General features: G+C 36.4%; 1 protein-coding gene across 9 annotated transcripts in view; it reads left to right on the forward strand.

Moving 5' to 3' along the window:
* FER (FER tyrosine kinase) overlaps positions 1-21,978 on the forward strand; it is a 438,558-nt gene that overhangs the window by 6,041 nt on the left and 410,539 nt on the right. For 8 of the 9 annotated variants that reach the window (XR_009219711.1, XM_058538168.1, XM_058538214.1 and 5 more), the window contains exon 2: positions 10,529-10,674. The exons of the other annotated variant lie outside the window; for it this stretch is intronic. The gene's annotated coding sequence lies outside the window, so the exon portion shown is untranslated. The remainder of the gene's footprint in view (positions 1-10,528; positions 10,675-21,978) is intronic. 9 annotated transcript variants of the gene reach the window in all.

Here is a 21,978-nt window from a genome sequence, read left to right on the forward strand (position 1 = left end):
ATGTGGAAATAGTATGTGTAATATACAGTTGGAAGTGAAGATTTAAAAAAACTATGTTCATTAGACCCTTGACATTAGCAAGTGGTATTTCTTGAAACCTTTGTGACTAACTACCTCCATAAAATATAGTCAAATTTAATCGAAAAATATAAGTGATCCCGTCAGACTCTTAATGATTCTATAAATAGGACTCCAGTCGTCAAAGTTATTAAACAATTTTTTATTTCTAGAATGAAGGCTGGATGATTTTGCATTACATCATTAGTATACATGTGAAAGTTCTTACTCTTGACTTTTGTGTCACAAAGCCTGCTTCATTGTCACAAAGTGGAAGAGTTAGTCCTTAGTCACTGTAATGCCTGATGCTTGCTGCTGTTTCTTGGATATGTTTTCTCTTTGGAGTTGAACACTTCTGTAGTTTGTGTCCTTTCTGCTCCCTGAATGTTGTCAGCTTGGGAGGATTTTCCAAGCTTTTCTTGTCAGTTGGTGGGGCTCTTTTATTAATTTCACACTATATAAAGAAAAATGTATTTGACTTTTCTGTCAATATTCAGTTTTGATAATGAATGGGTCAGTAGCCACCCTAAGAGCCACACTACCTTTTACTTCATGAAAATTCTTTTTTTTTTTTTTTGTGAGGAAGATCAGCCCTGAGCTAACATGCATGCGGATCCTCCTCTTTTTGCTGAGGAAGACTGGCCCTATGCTAACATCTATTGCCAATCCTCCTCCTTTTTTTTTTTCCGTTTTTCTCCCCAAGGCCCCAGTAGATAGTTGTATGTCATAGTTGCACATCCTTCTAGTTGCTGTATGTGGGACGCCGCCTCAGCATGGCTGGACAAGTGGTGCGTGCTTGGATCCGAACCCCGGCCACCAGCAGCAGAGTGCGCACTTAACCGCCAAGCCACGGGGCTGGCCCCAATGAAAATTCTTATACAGTGTTCTGACTTTCTTTGAATTATATTTCATTCAGAATCACATGCTTTCTATATACATTCTTATGCAAGTTAACCATCATTTCAACTTTTGTAAGGTTTTACAAATTTTGCTTTGGTAGGAGCAAAGGAGACATTTTTAAGCATCACCTATTTGTTTCAGTATAGAGTCTGTAGTTTATGATGATCTTTCTAAACTTTCTAATGATGCGGATCCAGTCACTGTCGCATTTCATATCCATTCTGAATTTACTCCAAAGTTATATATTCTGGTTAAGTACCATCGCTTTGTCAGGCCTCTTTACTTTCTATGTATTGAATAAATTAGCAATAGTAGAGTAATTAAAGGGAACTAAACAATGCAGTTGTTTCAGATAATTATTAATGACAAATAACTTGATAGGTCACTATCCTAATTATTTGTAAACAATTATATTGGACAAAGTATAAGAATCTTTATCTACATTTGTATACAATAGAAACTTTTTACGAAGCAGGAGGCTGATTTCTCTGTCTTACTAATATATATGTATGCATGTATGTATAGGGATATATATAATATATTGTATTATAATTATTTGTTTATGCATAGTTCTTTTTTCTCCCTTACTCAACATTTTAACCTTGAAGGTAGAAACAGTTTCTGTCAGTAGAAGTTTTTGAGTAAATGATGTGGATTCAGATATTGTCAGGGGGAAGGGGCATTAACACTTTTTTAGTGCCTGCTAAAAGTGCTAGGCATTTTTGTACATTTGTTTTGATTTTCATGACAGCTCTATAGGTTGGATAGCTTGTATTTTCTTTTTGATCTGGAACTAATCTTAGATCACATCCTTTATCAAAGGAGACCCAGCTATAAAGCGATACCTGGGATTTGAATTTAGGTCTTTCATATGCTAAACCTGAAATAAATACAAATGATAAAAACCTAAATATTAGCATTAGCAGTCCTGGATTTAACAGCAGTTTTAGCTGTTTGGGAGTAACTGAAGGTCCATGTTGAAATATTTGCAGTTTTGCTGAAGTAAATTCCTCCTGTTGGAAGTGAGACCCTAAGATATGCATAACCTTAGCTAACTGGCCAGTGTTTATATCTTGCCTTGGCTTTGTTCTCTGTTTGAGGTTGTTCTATATTGTAACTTTTGTCAAGTGATAAAACCTTGTTTCTTTGTAAAAAATTTTCCCGAAAAAGAAAAAGAAAGCTGCTAGAAGTGAAGAAAAAGTAAAGAGGCCTAAGAAAGTGGTGGATCTTAGCCAAAAAATAGACATTTTAAAATAAGTTTAAAAATAGAATGTTGAATCCAGTGAGTCTTTCATCTGGGTGTGAATCAATCCATCACAACACAATCCACCAATCCACAATCAACTTTTAGGGAAACAGGAGTTGACTTGTGAAACATTTATACTGAGTGTTCCAGCTCTGTCAAAAATTCTCATGGTTTTTAGACAGATTTCTTGAAAATGTCAGGGATCTTATATTCATAAATTCTGTCCTGCTTCCCTTCTCTCCCACCCTCAACAATAGTATTTGAAAGAGATTTGACTGTTTATTCATAGCTGCTACTTTCCAGAAGTTAATATAGTTCTTACAAATATCTTAAAATATTAACATAAACAACAGTATCCTCACTTGTAGGATAATATGGGTGTCCTTTTCTGACTTTCACAGTTAATTATAACAGAATAGTAGCTAAACCTTGATGATGGCCTCTTTCTAAGGTTCTGATTTCCTACTTTTCTAAGGAGCCTGATTTACCCTGTGACTGGAACTGGCATTCTAGGATTGACGTGACGTAGCTTAGAGACACTTGCTATTACATACAGTAATATCACCGTTTTTGAAAGAGGATGAGATAGTAAAGAAATAGACATGTCCTCAAGGTAGCCTCCATTATAAAAATAATTCAGAATTGTTCTGTGTCACATAAGAGGCAAGTTGTTTCAGGAATGAGACAAAGAGCAGGAAGGTATATGATTCTTCCTTTTTTGGTCATTCAACAAATGTTAATAGAATGCTCACTCCATGTAAGGACTTACGTTATGGCTACGGATAATTATAAAGCATAGAGAAGTTTCAAACGGTTTTCCCAAGAGTGTGATGTAGTAGAAAGAACATGGATATTAGAACCAGACCTGCTTAGGGTTGAATCTATGCTACCAGTAATTAGTTGTATGAATTTAGGCAAATAATTTGATTCTTATAGCTTCAGTTCTTTCACCTGAAAACTGATAGCAGTTTTGTCTAGTAACTGGTAAAATATTAGATTTTTTCAATACCTTTCAGTTGCATGAGACCAAAATCCTACTCATACTAGCTTAGGGCACTGGGAAGAACAGGAATGTTCTCTTTTTAAGCACAGATGGATTCAAGGGCTCAAACAATGGTCTCAGGATGTACTCAGTGGCTTTCTCTTGTATTAGATATACTTGCTGGTAGGCATTCTCCATGTGGAGCTCTCTGATGGCTCCAGGCTTACATTCTTTCAGTTTAGCAAGCCCAACATAAAAAGAGCTTCTGTTACCCATAGTTTTAGCAAAAGTCCTTAAATACATCTCATTGAATGAATTGGGTCATATTTCCATCCTTGATCCTGTGGTCAGGGAGTGACATATTATGATGGGCCAGATCTGGATCACATGCTGACTGTTGGAACTGGGAGTGGTCCATGTGGTCAGCCACATGGACTGAGAGTCAGAGTTGGTCGTTCACTGAAAGAAAAAGAAGGTACTGTGACCATAGGAAGGGAGAGTGGATGCTGGGTAAACATAACTAGAGAATATGTGCTATAATCCTCCCAATGTGCATACATGTCCTCCTTTACATATATACCCTTGAAAAAATGCCTTCATCCAACATAATGCTAACCTTTCACTTACAACTTCCAGTGCAACCTGCCCCCCAATAAAGGAAGACAATTCAAAGACTTGTTTAATTAATTACCGTATCTAACTTTACATCTAGGATTTCTGGGTAATTTCTCTCCATTCTGTTTGAATAGATAGCCTTAGGGTCTTAGGAACTTATGGTTAAATGATGACTATAACTAATTGTAATAAGGCCAGTGTTCAGTGATAGAAAGAAAATAGCATAAGGACAATAAAAACTCTCGATTAGAAAAGAGAAAAAGGGGAAACAACCCAGAGAGATTTCCTCATCCAAGATATATGCATATATCATTGGACAGGGATGGTAAGGACTCTTTGTCTTGGCAGTGGAACATGATTTTTGATTAGCTAATATGGCTCTTTCTGGTTCTACCACCTGGGAAGATCTTCTTGGTTCTGTGTCCTCCTGGTCACAGCCAAGATGAGTACTGAGAGGAATTCCCTTACTGGCGACTGCACTGCCCGTTTTCTGTTGATGAGGGGTTGGGGTCCTGGGAAACATCTTAGGGGTTGAATAGTAACAAATCTTTGTTGGAAGTTTCTTAGGCAATATAGCTTTCTTATAAACTTGGAAAGTTTCGATTTATTTGCGTTTGATCAACTTCTCCCAAGTACCCAAAGCCCAAATCCTAGTCCTTGAATCAAACCGTTGCCTGGTATGTCTCTAAACAACTTCGCCCATCATCCTAACCAAGTGGTTCTCCAACAGGGGATAATTTTTAACTCGGGACATTTGGCAATGTCTGGAGACATTTTTATTGTCACAGTGGGGGAGGGACTAGGCAGGAGTCACTGGCATCTAGTAGGTAGAGCCCAAGGATACTGTTAATCAACCTACAATGCACAGGACAGCTTCCCACAACAAAGAATTTTCCAGTGTAAAATGTCAGCAGTACTGAGGTTGAGAAACCATACAAATCCTAGGCTTCTCAATTTCCTTCTTGGCCTCTCTCTCTGGGCCATTCAGAGCAACTTCTTGAGGTAACAATGCACAGATAATTTGCCCCGGTTCCCAGGCTGTTTCATAGTGGATGCTTCTTTATATTATGGGTAAAGGTCTTCTTTGCTAGGATGCTTGGGTAAGCGCCTGGAGCACTAGGCTTTTCCTACCTTTTGTTTTTTGTATGGTTAAAGGCTTAATTTTAGTTTAGGGATATTTGATTTTCAACTCTGTCAACTGTGAGATTATCAGCCATGTTTGATTTGTAGTGAAAGACTGAAAAGATTTTCCTTTTATTAAGACTTCACTCAAAATTTCCTTCTTTTTTGAAGGACCTTGCTGAAGACTGCTATGTAGTAGGCAATATACCAAGATCCTAACTTTTTTTTTTTCTACTAAGTATCCTTTCAGATACATCCTTAGTAGGTACATAGCCTGATTTATAAGAGGTGGCAATTTACCAGCTGTTTTGCTTGTTAAGGATTGCTGATTTCTCACCCTACAATAAACGGATATCAAATTTTCTTCACTTTTATTATTAATTCAGTCAGTTCCACATTTTGGGCTGTCATTTATATTACCTGATTTCTGGCATACATTTTTCTGTCTGTCAGCGTTTTTTTTGCATGCCAGTGATAGAAATCCAATTAAAAAATCAGTCCTTCCCATCTCTGTAAGTGGCAACTCCATTCTTGTTTTGCTCAGACCCCAAACCTTGAACTTATCCTTGACTCTTTTTCTTTCACTTCTCTCACAGAATCTTTCAGTATATTCTGTTGGCTTCAAAATATCTGGAATCTGACCAGTTCTCATCACCTCTACTTGGGTCACTCTGGTTCAACACCATCCTCTCTTTCCTTCTAAATGATTTCTAACAAGCCTCCCTGCTATTACTGTTGCTTGCAGAATATCAGCCTCAGGATATTAGTGTCATCATTTTGAAAAGTAAGAGATCACATCACTTCTTCCTCAGGATCCTTCAGTGGCTTCCCACGTAACTCAGAGTACAACTTCAGGTCCTTAAAATGACCTAGTTTTGTGGTCCTGCTGTCCCTCCTTCACGCAGGATCTTTCTCTAAACTCAGATTTTACTATTGTGTCCACTACTCACTCCACGCAGGCCTCTTTGCTCTTCGTTAAATAGATATTTTGCACTTGCTGTTCCCCTGGCCTGGAATGCTCTTCTCCAGATATCCATATGACTCACTTCCTTATCTCCTTTAGGTGCTTGCTCAAATATCACTTCATCTGTAAGGTGTTTGATCACCTAACAAAAACTTGAAATCTCCTCCCTCCCCCATACTTATTTCCGTTTCCTGCTTTTTCTTTCTTAATAACCCTTATCATCATTTAGCACTGTGTATTTTACTTGTTTATTTTGTATTTTGTTTCCATTTTCTACAATATAATCTCCATGAGGGCAGGAATTTTTCTTTGCTTTGTTGTGTAGGAAAATGCACGGCACATAGTGCAGTAGCCTCTTGGCAAATATTTGTTGAATGAATTAATAAATAAGAAAAAATAATTTATTTGCTCATGTAACTGTTGAGTCTGAAACACTGAAAGGATTGAAACTACCTTGCAGAGGGAGAGAGATTACTCATTAAGCAAATCTGCTCCAGAGGAGAGGGGAAAATGTCTTTAGGTTTTACCTTAGAATATAAGTAAATATAAGTAAAAAATATAAAACAACATAAGAAATATAAGTTAAAAACATATATATATAAGTAAATGTCTTCCAGGGAAAGGAAGGAGAGGGCTTTATTTCTCCAAAGCTCATTGCAGACCTCTATATTTAGGGAAATGCTATCTCTAGCTTCCAAAGCTGTCTGTTCTGTAAGTATCCTTGTAGTACCTCTTGCTCACAAGGCTCTGATTGTGCAGGCACGTGAGAAATCCAGGATGAATTGTTGTTCTGTAGCAATTCTAAATTCCAGCAGCTACATCTGTTCACACCTGAATTCAGATGTGATTAGATCTAGGGATAAAATGTTTTCAGAATTTTCTTCATTTCTCTTTTCATCTCGTGGCTATTCTTTTCTCTGGGTTGGCTCATTGTCAAGTAGGTACTTATGTTCTTTCAGTTTAGCCACCTCAGCTGAAAGAAAATTTTCCTTTCTAATTAGTTCCTGCAAATATTTTGAAATTGAGTCTCGTAGGTCACATGGGTCCAATGGGTCACATACCCATTCCTGAACTACTGCTTGGGGGAAGGAATATGCTGATTTTCTGGACCTGGGTCATGCACCTATTCTAGGAACTTGGTGCTTATTCCAGGAACTTGAGAGTGGGAATGACTAGTGCCACTCAAACTACATGGATTGAGAATAAAAGGAGAGTAGTTCAACAGAAGAGATTTGAGATGCTACTACTGAAAAAAGGGGAGTAAAAAACAACACAGGGGTATCTCTTACATGCACATGCAACTTATACATTGCATTTGATCAAATTCTCCCAAGTAACCAAAGCCCAAATCCTAGTCTTTGAATCAAACCATTGCCTGGTCTCTAAACAACTTTGCCCTCACCCTAACCCAGTGGTTCTCCAACAGGGGGCAATTTTTACCTCAGAGGACATTTGGCAATGTCTTTATACTATGCATAAATTTAAAGAAATGTCTGGAGACATTAAAAAAAACCTTAGAATCTTATTGTATATAGGCATTCCTGCCTCATCTGTTTTTCACCTAACATCACGAGCAAGAAATTTTCTTTGAAAACATGATTTTAAATGGATGTAAAATTATATTTAAATTCATTGCTTAATTTTAGATATTTGGTTTATCAGAATTAGATTTTGGTTATCAGAATTTGGGCATTACTTAGTAGAGAAGTAGGAGGAGTAGCAGTGGGAAAGAGAAGTAGGGTCAGGGCAAGGGGGAGGCAAGAGAGATGCCTAGGACACAAAATTTAAGACAGTACTCACTTTTAGGGTCATGCAACTGCAGGGTGAACGTCTCTGTAAATTTTGGACCCTAGGCAACTTTCTTGCCTCACCCTAGTCCTAGTTGTGAAGAGGAGCACATTTAGGGAATAGGAACTATATTTGTCCATGAGTGTGAGTTAGAGATGGTAGCACGTGTAGCTGGAGAAGTTGGTGGGGAAGATTAAGGTGCTCTAGAAAGTAGTTATTATACATCTTCAACTTATCTATAGAAACCTTTGCTGAGTTCTGATAAGGATGATACTAGCTTTGAAGTAATACAAGAAATATAATTTTTATTCATAGGTTTATAGTAGTTTGAACAAAGATATGTTCCATTTAGAAATGCCAGCAAGGAAGTTGTTACCTCTTTTTAACCAAACTATTTCAGTATCAAGTGGAAAAATACTATATTTAAAATTTTTTTTTTATTGATGTTGTAATAGTTTATAACATTGTGAAATTTTGGGTTGTACATTTTTGTTTTTCCATCACCATATATATGTCTCCCTTCACCCCTTGTGCCCACCCTCTACCCCCATTTCCCCTGGTAACCACAATACAGTTTTCTCTGTCCATGTGTTGGTTTATATTCCACATATGAGTGAGATCATACAGTGTTTGTCTTTCTCTTTCTGGCTTATTTCACTTAACATAATGCTCTCCAGGCCCATCCATGTTGTTGCAAATGGGACGATTTTGTCTTTTTTTTATGGCTGAGTAGTATTCCATTGTATATATATACCACATTTTCTTGATCCAGTCATCAGTCAAGGGACACTTAGGTTGCTTCCACCTCTTGGCTATAGTGAATAATGCTGCAGTGAACATAGGGGTGCATAAGTCTCTTTGGATTGTTGATTTCAGGTTCGTTGGATAGATTCCCAGTAGTGGGATAGCTGGATCATAGTGTATCTCTATTTTTAATTCTTTGAGGAATCTCCATACTGTTTTCCATAGAGGCTGCACCAGTTTGCATTCCCACCAGCTGTGTATGAGGGTTCCTGTTTCTCCACATCCTCTCCAACAAAAAATAGTATTTTTTTAATTGAAAAATAAAAAGTATAGAAAAGACTTGAGTTGGAGAGTGATAGATAAATAACACATGGGTCCTTTGACGAGCTTCCTTGAGCAAGACACTTGATACTGCTCAGTGTTGGGCATGGAATCCCAATTGAATAGTTGTTTTTCTTGTTCTTAGGCCTTTGAAAATAACTTTCTATATCGCAGTGAGAGACCAGAATATGGAATTTTAGATAACTGTCAACTCTCTCTGATGATAGACAGAGGATAAAAAAATTTCAAATTAAATTAATTGTTCAGTAATTCTGAGGTCTGTCTTTGGAGTAGAATTAGACAGCATATATAATGTGTACGTTTAGGTCCATACTCACTACATTTTGTTCCTTGGAAATCTTTACAAGTAATGCTGTTTACTGTACTATATCTTGGGGGTTTAATTGAAGATACTCTATTGAAAGCAGTATAAAAGAGAAGTCATGATTAAAATTTTCATATTTAATTATCACTTTGTCATGAATTTTATCATTTAATATAATGACTCTTCTCAAAGCCTTTCTTTACACCAAAGTATACAAATCAGAGAAAGCTGTAATTCACCTTGGAATTTCATTCATTCAGTAATCACTTGTTTGGTGGCTACAGTGTTCCAGGTATTGTGTAGGCTGCTGGCTATATTAAGATAATAATCCCTATCCTCAATCATGTCACAGTTTAGTGGAAGAAGAGGGATGTAATAACACTTTCATTATATATGGATTTGATTTCCAACTAATTCTAGCTTTGAGAACCTTGCCAAATGTAGAAGAGAATAAAATGCTTGTCTGGGGGCAAAAAAGGAACCCTTTGCCCCCAAGATTAGAAGAGTGGGACACTCAGAAGGTATTCCTGACCCACTATGTTTGCTCAGTTTCCGGACCAGAAGGAAAGGAGTAATCTTACTGGTAATATCTATGAAATGTTGGAAATACGAGGGCATAAGGCAAAAAATGAGAAACTGTGACAGGGCTGTAAACTGATATATTGACAGCAGTGATAAAGAAGAGAGCCAGTGACCAAGAAACATCTTAGAAATTCTCCGAGTATCAGGGATTGAGAGAACAGCTGATGCAAGAGTCATGCTTTGCAGGCTAGATAAAGTGTGTGTTTGCCGCGAGAATCCTTCCCAAACCTTCCCAACCTTTGACCAAGTTTTTCTTACATAGTTAATTACTTCTTTAGGCTGTAATAATATTTTACAAGTGTAGTCACTTGCTTCTGATGTGCTTCAAGCTTAAAATAGTTTTATGCTGTGAAAAAGGAGAAAAACATGAATTACCTCTTCAAAACTGAGGGAATAGGTTAGGGGAGAAGGTAAAATACTCATTGAGAGAGTTGTAGAAAGAAAGGGGAGAGAGTAAGCAGGGGATAAGCAAGTTAGGTAAGGGGCTGACCCGATGGCATAGTGGTTAAATTTGCGTGCTCCGCTTCGGAGGCCTAGGGTTCACAGGTTCGGATCCTGGATGTGGACCTATGCACTACTTATCAAGCCATGCTGTGGCAGGCGTCCCACATATAAAGTAGAGGAAGATGGGCACAGATGTTAGCCCAGGACCAATCTTCCTCAGCAAAAAGAGGAGGATTGGCAACAGATGTTAGCTCAGGACTAATCTTCCTCACTAAAAAAAAAAAAAAAGGTAACTATATAGCAGTTGTATTCTTAAGGTGGTGAATGCGATAAGCTGCTGCAGTTGATTTCCAGTAGTAGCCTACTATCCTCCCTGTGTCCATTTTTACCTTTTTCTCTGTAATGAACAGTTCTGACTCCTTGAATTTCTTCTTGCAGCTCATGTTTCTGGCTAGACCTATGATCATTCCCATGAGACTTCACTTCACCGTTTTCTCAAGTGTCTTCCTCATCCCTAATGTGTAATCCTTCTACGTGGACCTGCTACTTTAGCTAAGATATGACCAGCAATGAATAGCAGTAAGGTAGGATTAATTTACTCTTCTTAGTAAATTACTTAAAAAAATGTATTTTTTTCCTCAAAACTGTGAAATAGTTTTGACTTGTCTTGATTTTGTACTGTTTATGTTATTCTCCTTCCTAGGCAGGCTGTAATCGTTTTATATTTGTATTATTTATTTTTTGCTCATTTATCCTACTGAATTCTATCTCACTTTTGATGTAATTATTATTTTTTTCAACTAACAGTTACAATCTGCAGAATCCTAATCCATATCTCTTTTCCAACCTGTGTACCCACTGGTCCTATATTTTCAACCAGCTGGCACCAAACTGAGTATATCTTATTTTTCTTCTCAAATGCTTGCTCCTCCTTCTGGCTTGTGTATTTCTGTTAATAGCATTATTAGTCCCTTGTCTAATATAGTCATATATTCATTTACTATTTCCTTCATTTACTTGGTGCACATTGATAGGCTTCCATTAAGTATCAGACAGTTTGCTGCTTCTGGGGATATAATGATGAATAAGCTGGATATCCCATCCTTATAGCTTATATTCTTGAAGGGAGGGACAGCTTAAAAAAATGACAAAATAATTATGAATTGTAATACATTTTTTGAAGGAAAGCAAAAAAGCAGATAATTTGGAGATAAGGATGCAGGAGCTACTTTAGGTAGGGTGGTCACAAAGGGCTCTTTTTTGATATTTAAGATGAAGCCTGTGTATGAGAAGGAGCTATTTTAAAAGTGGAGTGTGTGTGTGTGTGTGTGGGGGGGGTGTGTGTGTGGTGTTTTTGGTGGGGAAAGCATTCTTATTAGAAGGAATAGTGGTATGAAAGAAGTCAGGCAGGGAAGACAGATACTGTATGTTCTCACTTAAATGTAGAATCTTAAAAAGCTGAACTCAGAAATAGAGAGTAGAACGGTGGTTGCTGGGGGCTGGGGAGTGGGGGAAATGGGAGATGTTGGTCAAAGGGTACAAACTTCAGCTATAAGACGATTAAGTTCTGGGGATCTAATGCACAGCATGGTGACTATAACAATACTGTATTATATACTTGAAAGTTGTTAAGAGAGTAGATCTTAAATCTGCCACACACACACACACATGCACACACGCACACACACGCACACAAGGGGAATTATGTGAAGGAATGGAGAGGTTAACTAGCCTTATTGCGGTAGTCATTTTGCAATGTATACGTGTATCTAATTATCACCTTAAACTTATGTTATATGTCAATAACATATCAATAAAGCTGCCAGAAAAAAAGGGAATAGTGGGTACAAAGACTTTGAAGGAGGAAAGAGCTTGGTGAGTTTGAGGAACAGAAAAACCCCAACGTGGCTGACTTAGTGAGAGAGGCAGAGATGGGTAGGAAGAAGTTATAGAAATATGCAGAGCTTTGAAGGGTTTGGCAAGAAGTTTGTATTTTATTCTAAATGATATCATCATTTTAGCTACTGTGTGAGGAATGGACTGGCTGAGGTGAAAGTGAAAGCTGGCAGTTTTAGGAGCTGAGGTGAGAGATAGTGGTGGCCTGATAAGGTGCTAGCAAGAAGAGATGGATGGATTTGAGATGCATTTTTTTTAACTCAGAATTTATGGGACTTGTGGATAGTTTGAGTGTGGAAAGAGAGAACGTACTCAAGGATGACTTCAAGATTTGGGGTTTTTGAGCAACTGGGTGGATGCTGGCATCATGTGCAGAAACTTTTTAGACAACTATCTTCCCCATTAAGTCAAGGATTGGTTATTTTGCCAATAGGGAAATTAATTATAATGCTAGAAATAATGTTAATGCTGGAAATAAAAACATCTGGCAAATTTGTAATGTGTACTAGTTAATATTTTTGGCTTTTCTCCCTGAAATTTTACTATATCCTTTTAATTAATTATGAATTTAATTTTATTTAACTTCAGAATCTTTTTGGAAGTGAAAATAATTGGCTATACTTTTATACTGAATTTTAAGGCTTCTACCCTATGCCCTCTTTTTAAGAGATAAGTCTTAAAATTTTAAACCAGTCTGAAATCTTCCTAGACTGTTACCCAAAGTTCTGATATAATTTTATTGTTATTTTATTTTGCAGATTCAGGAGCCATCCTGCCATTAGATGTATATCATCCTAAGCTCGCTTGCAAGCATTCAGCTTGTTTAACCTCTTAGGAGGTTCATTTATTATCTTTTTGTCTTTGTGGCTTCATCAGAGCATGTTTAGCCTCTTAGAATTGATATTTTAGGCACAAACTGAAATTGAATGGATATTAAAATAAATCTTTCCAATTCTGTGTTACTTATTTCTCCTAAGTTAATTGTTAGTCCTATCTTTCGTTTTTTTGCTGAAGAATTTTTAAGATGTTTTCTAAAAAGAGAGGAGTTAATATTTATTGTTTGTGTTCTGCGTGACAGGCATTTGGCTAGCTGTTGTAAACACTTTAATTTTATCCTTACAACAGTCCAATGACTTTTTCCACTTTGCATATTGTTATCTTTTGAGTTTTAGAACTGAATCAGAAGTAGTAGAATAATGGGATTTTATAGCTGGAAGGGATCTTAGAGATCATCCACTTCCTCCTCCTTCAGGTGAGGCCCAGAGAGGTTCTGTGACGTGCCCAAGATCACGCAGCTGGTTTTCATGTTTGCTGAGACTAGTGCTGCTTTTACTCCTTATGTTTAGTCAAGCTGGCCTCCTCTTGTGCTTCCTGTCTTTCCACGCCTTCACCATGTCACTTTGAAAATGTTCAGTGCTACAAAAAAATTGAAAATACTGGGCAATGAACACCCATATTACCTTTCATCTATATTGACTCACTGTTAACATTTTGTCTCTCTTTTTATATTTATATATTTTTAAAACCATTCGAAACTATATTAAAGAGATCATGATAATATAAATTTTTTTGTATGCATATCCAAAGAATATGGATAATTTCCTTCATGATCATAATATCAATATCGCATATAAGAAAATTAACATTAAGAATATATTTAATATAATTATCCACATTCAGATCTCCCCAATTGTCCCTAAAAATTTTTTTTCGAGTTTTTTGGATCCAGGATTCATGTATTGCATTTGATTCTTATGTCTCTTTAATCTCTTTTAATCTTGAACAGTCCCTCTTTTTGTTTTTCATGATCTATATTTTCTTTTAAGAGATATAGATTTTGTATAGTTAATGTCTCTCTTGGGAATTGCCTGATTTCTTAGTACACTATTCATTCAAAACTCATTTACAATTTGCTTTTTCATTCCAGTTCTCTGAGGTTGCTGGAGATAAAATTGTTTATTCCAAGCTTTTTTAAAAAACATCATTCCTACTGTAAATATACATTGGCTGAAGTTTTTACATTTGGTTGCATTAAGTTAAAGTTAAGAAAACTAGGAGATTTATGTTGTATTTGATCCACTGGCACTAGCCAGCAATTGAAATTCATTTTAAACAACAGAAGTCTGCAGAAGTTCTTCCTCCACCCATGATTTACCCACTGCTACCTTCTAACCAGTTGGTTATACCTAGGAATATATATCTAGTCTCTGTGGGCATTATAAAGCAGTAGCAGTCTAAGTCTTCGTCTTTGAAAAATGCACAGTTTCAAGTGGGAAGTAGATTAAAATGCAAGTGATAAATAAGCAAGTTAATAGAGACAAAGCAGAGCCAGGCACAATGAGAAAAGATTTAAGTACCTGTTCTCTCTGGTACTTATGTAGAGCTGGCATTCAGTGAGTGTTCTCTTCCTTCCTTCCTTGCTTGCTTTTAAGTTTCACAGATTTGGTTGTTTTTTTTTAAGAATTATATGATATTTAGGAACAAGCGGAATTTTTGGCGGAAGGAGTAGGAGGCAACTTTTAAGAAGTATTTTCAAAGCAGGGACAGTCATATTTTGGTTGAGTGGAAAGAAGAAAGTTTCAGTGAGGAAGGGACTACTCTAGATGGGTTACTGGGGTCTGTGAAGCCTTTTCCTTCCTTTTGCTCCAGCCAGGCTTAGATTATACTTCTGTGCTTTAGTACACTTTGCCCAGGGATTCCTTATAGCAATTATTGTTACATGTTAGAACTGCTTCTCCTCTAATAAGTTCCCTGAGGCTGTGAGGAGAACTTTTTATCTCTGTATACACAGGACCTCACTCAGTGCCTGGCGTATTGCAGACAGTTTATAAGTACTTATTTGATGAATGAATGAATGAATGAATGAATGAAAGGCTTTATTAAGACATAGAGCAAAAAGACAAAGATTCCTTTGCTGTGTAACGACAGTAATGGTAGGACCTGCAGTTAGACCAATTAATTATTGAGATGCTCAATTAGACCTAGAACTGGTTCAGGAGCACTGGATATGGAACAGGGATGAAATCGTTCAGTGGAAACCAGAAGCATTCTAGGAGTGGGAATACATTTGGGAGATTTTTCAGAGAAGTAACTATCATGACATAAGTAAGTACCTTTGTCATTTTCTAAAGAAAAATAATTCAATTATATTAGAAGGAGAAATAATTTTTAATGTTAAGCATTCCGTAGGTGAAATTTGGTTTTTACCTCATAATCCTCAGTCTCAAAAAAACTTGTTGGGGAGTCTTTTCTTTATATGTATTTTTTACATTATAAAACAAATACCCGCCTTTTGTAAAAATATAAACTGGAGATACATAAAGTAAAAAGTGACATTCTTCCTACTATTGCAAGTCTCATTCTTAAGAGAGAGCCAATGTTAAAAGTTTGTTATATATCAATTTGGACTTTTAAAATACATATACTCAAAAACGCACTTGCTTATGTTTGTATAGTTTGTAAGATAGGATCATTTGATATATATGTTCTGAAATTTACTTTTCCTACTTATCCTTTGATTTCTGCTTATGCTCCATGTATTTCTAAACTTTGTTGCAATTAGAAGAGGACAGAATCACTGGCAAAGAATAATAGTAAAAAAAAACCAGAGTAAATGAATGTATGAGGAAGACAAAATTTTAAGTCTAAGAAAAATACCTGCTAGTTTTTATTAGTGTAATTGCTATCTGTTAATTTAGAAGTACCTTTTTTGACTTGTTTAATCTATATGAAATTATAAAGGTAATCATTTTTCAGATGATGCATTGTAGAATAAATGCATAGGAGATAATTAGAGTAAAACTTTAAAATTTATTGAGTGCATCTGTAGATATACACCTATATGCCTGACATTGTGTGAGAAACATGAGGATATAATCATGAATAGGACACTGTCGTTACCGAGTGCTATGATATCCAAGAGCAGAGGCAGAGAAGGCTGCCTGGAGGAGGTGATATGAGCACAATCTTGAAATGCTAGTAAGAGTTAGCCAAGCTTTTAAAAAAAATGGCTAGGAGTTGTGAAGAAGGATTCAGAGTCAGAATCAGAGTTGCAGGTTGTTAGTGTAAGTGCAGGAGAAAGGCAGAATGTCAGGGGAAGTCAGTTGATTCAATATGTGTAGGGAAAGAAGTAGGGGGACTATATGCTCCAGTTTGCCTGGGATAGTCTGGGTTTATACCTGTTGTCCCAGCGTAATAAAGAATAGCACCCTATTTCACTCTTAAAAGTATCCCAGTTCTGGATGATAAGTGGCGTGTTTTCACCCTAGATGGGAGAGAATATAGGGGAAGCTAATAAATTTTAGGGAAAATAGTTTGATCAGTGGAGATCTCTTTGAGGTCAAAGAGTAAGTATAGTAGCAGTTAAGACTTGAGAGAGACAGAACATAGCAGGTTATAGCCTTAACTAGAATATTAACATTTAGCATTGCAGAGATCAGACAGTTTTGGATTCAAGCTGTGGGCAGTAGCAGTGTGTAGTTGAAATGGAGCTGGATTGAATGGGTCTTTGGAGAAGAGAAAGACTGCAGAGTTTAAAATCTCCATGGGTGAAGATAAGAATTGGGTTAGAGAATAAGATTTTGGGGCAAGAGGAGATTGAGGGGCAGATTTGCAGACAAATAACAGCTAGATGGGGTAGGACTTGGTAAAGCTGAATGGTATAAATTTCAAAGGAGAAGAGATTTTTACCATTCTAACCATTTTTATTTATTTTATTATTATTTTTTAATGTTTTTCTTTGATTATGTTATTGAGGTTATATTGGTTTATAACTGTATAATTTCAAGCGTATATTATTATATATCAGTTTATGTGTAGACTGCATTGTGCTCACCAGCAATAGTTTAGTTTTTCTGTCACCATACATATGTGCCCCTTTGCTCCTTTCGCCCACCCCGCAACCTCCTTCCCCTCTGGTAACCACTAATCTGTTTTCTTTATCTCTGTGTTTGTTTATCTTTCACATATGAGTGAAATTGTATGGTGTTTTGTCTTTCTCTGTCTGGTTTATTTCACTTAACATAATACCCTCAAGGTCCATCCATGTTGTTGCAAATGGGATGATTTTGTCTTTTTTTATGGCTGAGTAGTATTTCATCGTACATATATATACCACATCATCTTTTTTTCCAATTATTGCGATCATAATGGTTTATAACATTGCATAATTTCAGGTGTACATTATTATTTATCAATTTCTGTATAGACTGCATCGTGCTCACAACCAGTAGTCTAATTTTTATCCGTCACCATACATATGTGCCCGTTTACCCCTTCTGCCCACTCCCCAGCCCCCTTCTGCTCTGGTAACCACTAATCTGTTCTCTTTATCCATGTGTTTGTTTATCTTCCACGTATGAGTGCAATCATGCAGTATTGGTCTTTTTCTCTCTGGCTTATTTAGCTTAACATAATACCCTCAATGTTGAGGGTATTATGTTACCCTCAACAACATACCATCTATGTTGTTGCAAATCGGACGAGTTTGTCTTTTTTTATGGCTGAGTGGTATTCCATTGTGTATATATACCACATCTTCTTTATCCATTCATCAGTTGATGGGCACTTGGGTCTCTTCCATGTCTTGGCTGTTGTGAATAGTGTTGCAATGAACATAGGGGTGCATAAATCTCTTTGTATTGTTGGTTTTATGTTCTTTGGATAAATACCCCGTAGTGGGATAACTGGATCATATGGTATTTCTATTTTTAATTTTTGAGAAATCTCCATACTGTTTTCCATAGTGGCTGCACCAGTTTGCATTCCCACCAGCAGTGTATGAGCATTCCCTTTTCTCCACATCCTCTCCAACATTTGTTATTTTTTTCTTGTTAATTATAGCCATTCTGACAGGTGTAACGTGATATCTCATTGTAGTTGTGATTTGCATTTCCCTAATAATTAGTGATGTGGAACATCTTTCATGTGCCTGTTGGCCATCTGTATATCTTCTTTGGAAAAATGTCTGTTCATATCCTCTGCCTATTTTTTGATTGGGTTGTTTGTTTTTTTGTTGTTGAATTGTATGAGTTCTTTATATATTTTGGAAATTAACCCCTTGTTGGATATATGATTTGCAGATATTTTCTCCCATTTGGTGAGTTGTCTTTTCATTTTGTTCATGGCTTCCTTTGCCTTGCAGAAGTTTTTTTAGTCTGATGTAGTCCCATTTGTTTATTTTTTCTTTTGTTTTCCATGCCTGAGTAGACGTGGTATTCGAAAAGATGCTGCTAAGACATCAAAGAGTATACTGCTTATGTTTTCTTTGAGGAGTTTTATGGATTCAGGTCTTGCATTCAAGTCTTTAATCCATTTTGAGTTAATTTTTGTGTATGGTATAAGATAATGATCTACTTTCATTATTTGCATGTGGCTGTCCAGTTTTCCCAGCACCATTTATTGAAGAGACTTTCCTTTCTCCATTGTATGTTCTTGGGCTCCTTTGTTGAAAATTAGCTATCCGTAGATGTGTGGTTTTATTTCTGGGCTTTCAATTCTGTTCCATTGATCTGTGTGTCTGTTTTTGTGCCAGTACTATGCTGTTTTGATCACTAAAACTTTGTAGTATATTTTGAAGTCAGGGATTTTGATGTCTCTAGCTTTGTTCTTTTTTCTCAGGATTCCTTTGGCTATTTGGGGTCTTTTGTTGTTCCATATAAATTTTAGGATTCTTTGTTGTATTTCTGTGAAGAATGTCATTGGGATTCTGATTGGGACTGCATTGAATCTGTAGGTTGCTTTAGGTAATATGGACATTTTAACTATGTTTATTTTTCCAATCTATGAGCATGGAATATCTTTCTATTTCTTCATATCTTCTTCGATTTCTTTCAATAATGTCCTACAGTTTTCGTTGTGTACATCTTTCACCTCCTTGGTTAAGTTTATTACTAGATGTTTTTATTCCTTTTGTTGCAATCATGAATGGGATTGTATTTTTAACTTCTCTTTCTGCTAGTTCGTTTTTTGTGAATAGAAATGCAGCTGATTTTGTAAGTTGATTTCGTACCCTGCAACTTTGCCATAGTTATTGATTATTTCTAATAGTTTTCTGGTGGATTCTTTAGGGTTTTGTATATATAGAATTGTGTTGTCCACAAACAGTGAGAGTTTTACTTCTTCCTTTACAATTTGGATACCTTTTCTTTCTTTTTCTTGCCTAATTGCTCTGGCCAAAACCTCCAGTATTATGTTGAGTAGGAGTGGTGAGAATGCGCACCTTTGTCTTATTCGTGTACTCAGAGGGATGGCTTTCAGTTTTTCTCTGTTAAGTATCCTGTTGGCTGTGGGTTTGTCATACGTGGTCTTTATCATGTTGAAGTACTTTCCTTCTGTGCCCATTTTATTGAGAGTTTTTATCATAAATGGATGTTGGATCTTGTCAAATTCTTTCTCTGCATCTACTGTAATTTTTATTCCTCATTTTGTGAAAGTGGTGTATCACATTGATTGATTTGCGAATGTTGAACCATCCCTGCATCCCTGGTATAAATCCCACTTGGTTGTGCTGTATGATCCTTTTAATGTATTCGATGTGCCAATATTTTGTTGAGGATTTTGCATCTATGTTCATCAGCAGTATTGGCCTGTAATTTTCCTTCTTTGTGTTGTCTTTGTCTGGTTTTGGTATCAGGGTGATGTTGGCCTCATAGAATGACTTAGGATCATTCCGTTGTCTTCAATTTTTTGGAATAGTTTGAGAAGGATAGTTACTTCCTTCTTTAACTCTTCTTTGAATGTTTGGTAGAATTCTCCAGAGAAGCCATCTGGTCCTGGACCGGGAGGTTTTTGGTTACTGTTTCAATCTCTTTACTTGTGAGTGGTCTATTCAGATTCTCTATTTCTTCTTGATCCAGTTTTGGAGGTTGTATGAGTCTAAGAATTTATCCATTTCTTGTAGGTTATCCAGTTTGTTGGCATATAGTTTTTCATAGTATTCTCTTGTATTCCGTTGTATTTCTGTGGTATCCATTGTAATTTCTCTTCTTTCATTTTTAATTTTGTTTATTTAAGCCTTCTCTCTTTTTTTCTTAGTGAGACTGGCTAAGGGTTTGTCAATTTTGTTTATCTTCTCAAAGAACCAGTTCTTAGTTTCATTAATCCTTGCTAGTGTTTTTTTGGTCTCAATTTCATTTAGTTCTGCTCTAATTTCTATTATTTCCCTCCTTCTGCTGTCTTTGGACTTTGTTTGTTCTTCTTTTTCTAGTTCTGTTAGGTGTAGTTTAAGATTACTTATTTGAGATTTTTCTTGTTTGTTCAGGTAGACCTGTATTGCTATAAATTTGCCTCTTAGTACTGCTTTTGTTGCATCCCATATGAGTTGGTATGTTGTATTTTCATTTTCGTTCATCTCCAGGTATTTTTGATTTCAATTATCCAGTGGTTGTTCAGTAGCATTTTGTTTAGTCTCCTCATATTTGTGCGTTTCCCAACCTTTTTCTTGTAGTTGATTTCTAGTTTCATAGCATTGTGGTTGGAAAGTTGTTTGATACATGATTTCAATCTTCTTAAATTTATTGAGCTTGCCTGTTTCCTAACATATGGTCTATCCTTGAGAATGTTCCATGTGCACTTGAGAAGAATGTGTATTCTGCTGTTTTTGGATGGAATGTTCTATATATGTCCATTAAGTCTATCTGGTCTAGTATTTCATTTAAGGCCACTGTTTCCTTGTTGACTTTCTGTCTGGATGATGTATCCATTGATGTAAGTGAGGTGTTGAGGTCCCCTCCTATTATTGTGTTGCTGTCAGTTTCTCTGTTTAGGTCTGTTTGTAGTTGCTTTATATACTTTGGTGCTCATGTGTTAGGTGCATATATATTCATAAGTGTTATTTCCTCTTGGTGGAATGTCCTTTTATCATTATATATTGCCCCTCTTTGTCTCTCATTGTCTTGTTTATCTTGAGTCTGCTTTGTCTGATATAAGTATGGCAACACTTGCTTTCTTTTGCTTGCCATTTGCTTGGAGTATTGTCTTCTATCTCTTCACTCTGAGTCTGTGTTTGTCTTTAGAGCTGAGATGTGTTTCCTGGAGGCAGCATATTGTTGAGTCTTGTTTTTTGATCCATGTGGCCACTCTGTGTCTTTTGATTGGAGAATTCAATCCATTTCCATTTAGAGTGATTATTGATATATGAGGGCCTAACACTACCATTTTATCTCTTGTTTTCTGGTTCTTCTATATCTCCCTTGTTTCTCTTCCCTTCTATTTCTGACTGCCATTTTAGTTTGGTGGTTTTCTGTGATGGTTTTCTTAATTTTCTCATTATTTGTGATTTGTGGCTCTGCCCTGATTTTTTGTTTAGTGCTTACCGTGAGGTTTGTATGAAAGATCTCGTAAGTGAGATAGTCCACTTTCTGATAGCCTCTTAACTCTTTTAGCCTAAGCAGGTTCCATCCCTTTCCTCTTCCTCTTCTGAGTTATTGTTGTCACAAATTGTTCCTTTTTGTGTTGTGAGTTTTTGACTAAATTGAAGTGTTTATAGTTATTTTTGATGCTTTCCTTCCCTTTATCTTTTGTGTGTAATTAAGTGTTTACTAACCTGTTCTGATAAGGAGCTGCAATTTTCTGATTTTGTCTATTTATCTTCTTGCTCAAAGCTTAGTAAACCTTTGCCTCTTTGTTTCAGATAAGAGGACATCCTTCATCATTTCTTGTAAGGGAGGTCTAGTGGTGATGAACTCACTCAGCTTTTATCTGGGAAAGCTTTTATTTCTCCATTGTGTCTGAAGGATAGTTTTGCTGGATAGAGTATTCTTGGCTGGACTTTTTTTCTTTCAGTATTTTGAATATATCATTCCATTCTCTCCTAGCCTGTAAGGTTTCTGCTGAGAAATCCGCTGAAAGCCTAATACGGGTTTCTTTGTAGGTTATTTTCTTCTGCCTTGGTGTCCTTAATATTTTTTCTTTGTCATTGACTTTTTCCGGTTTTACTGTTATATGCCTTGGACAAGGTCTTTTTGCATTGATGTACTTAGGAGTTCTATTGG

This window comes from Diceros bicornis, chromosome 1 (genome assembly GCF_020826845.1).
Source record: "Diceros bicornis minor isolate mBicDic1 chromosome 1, mDicBic1.mat.cur, whole genome shotgun sequence".
In the NCBI taxonomy this organism is placed as follows: Eukaryota; Metazoa; Chordata; class Mammalia; order Perissodactyla; family Rhinocerotidae; genus Diceros; species Diceros bicornis.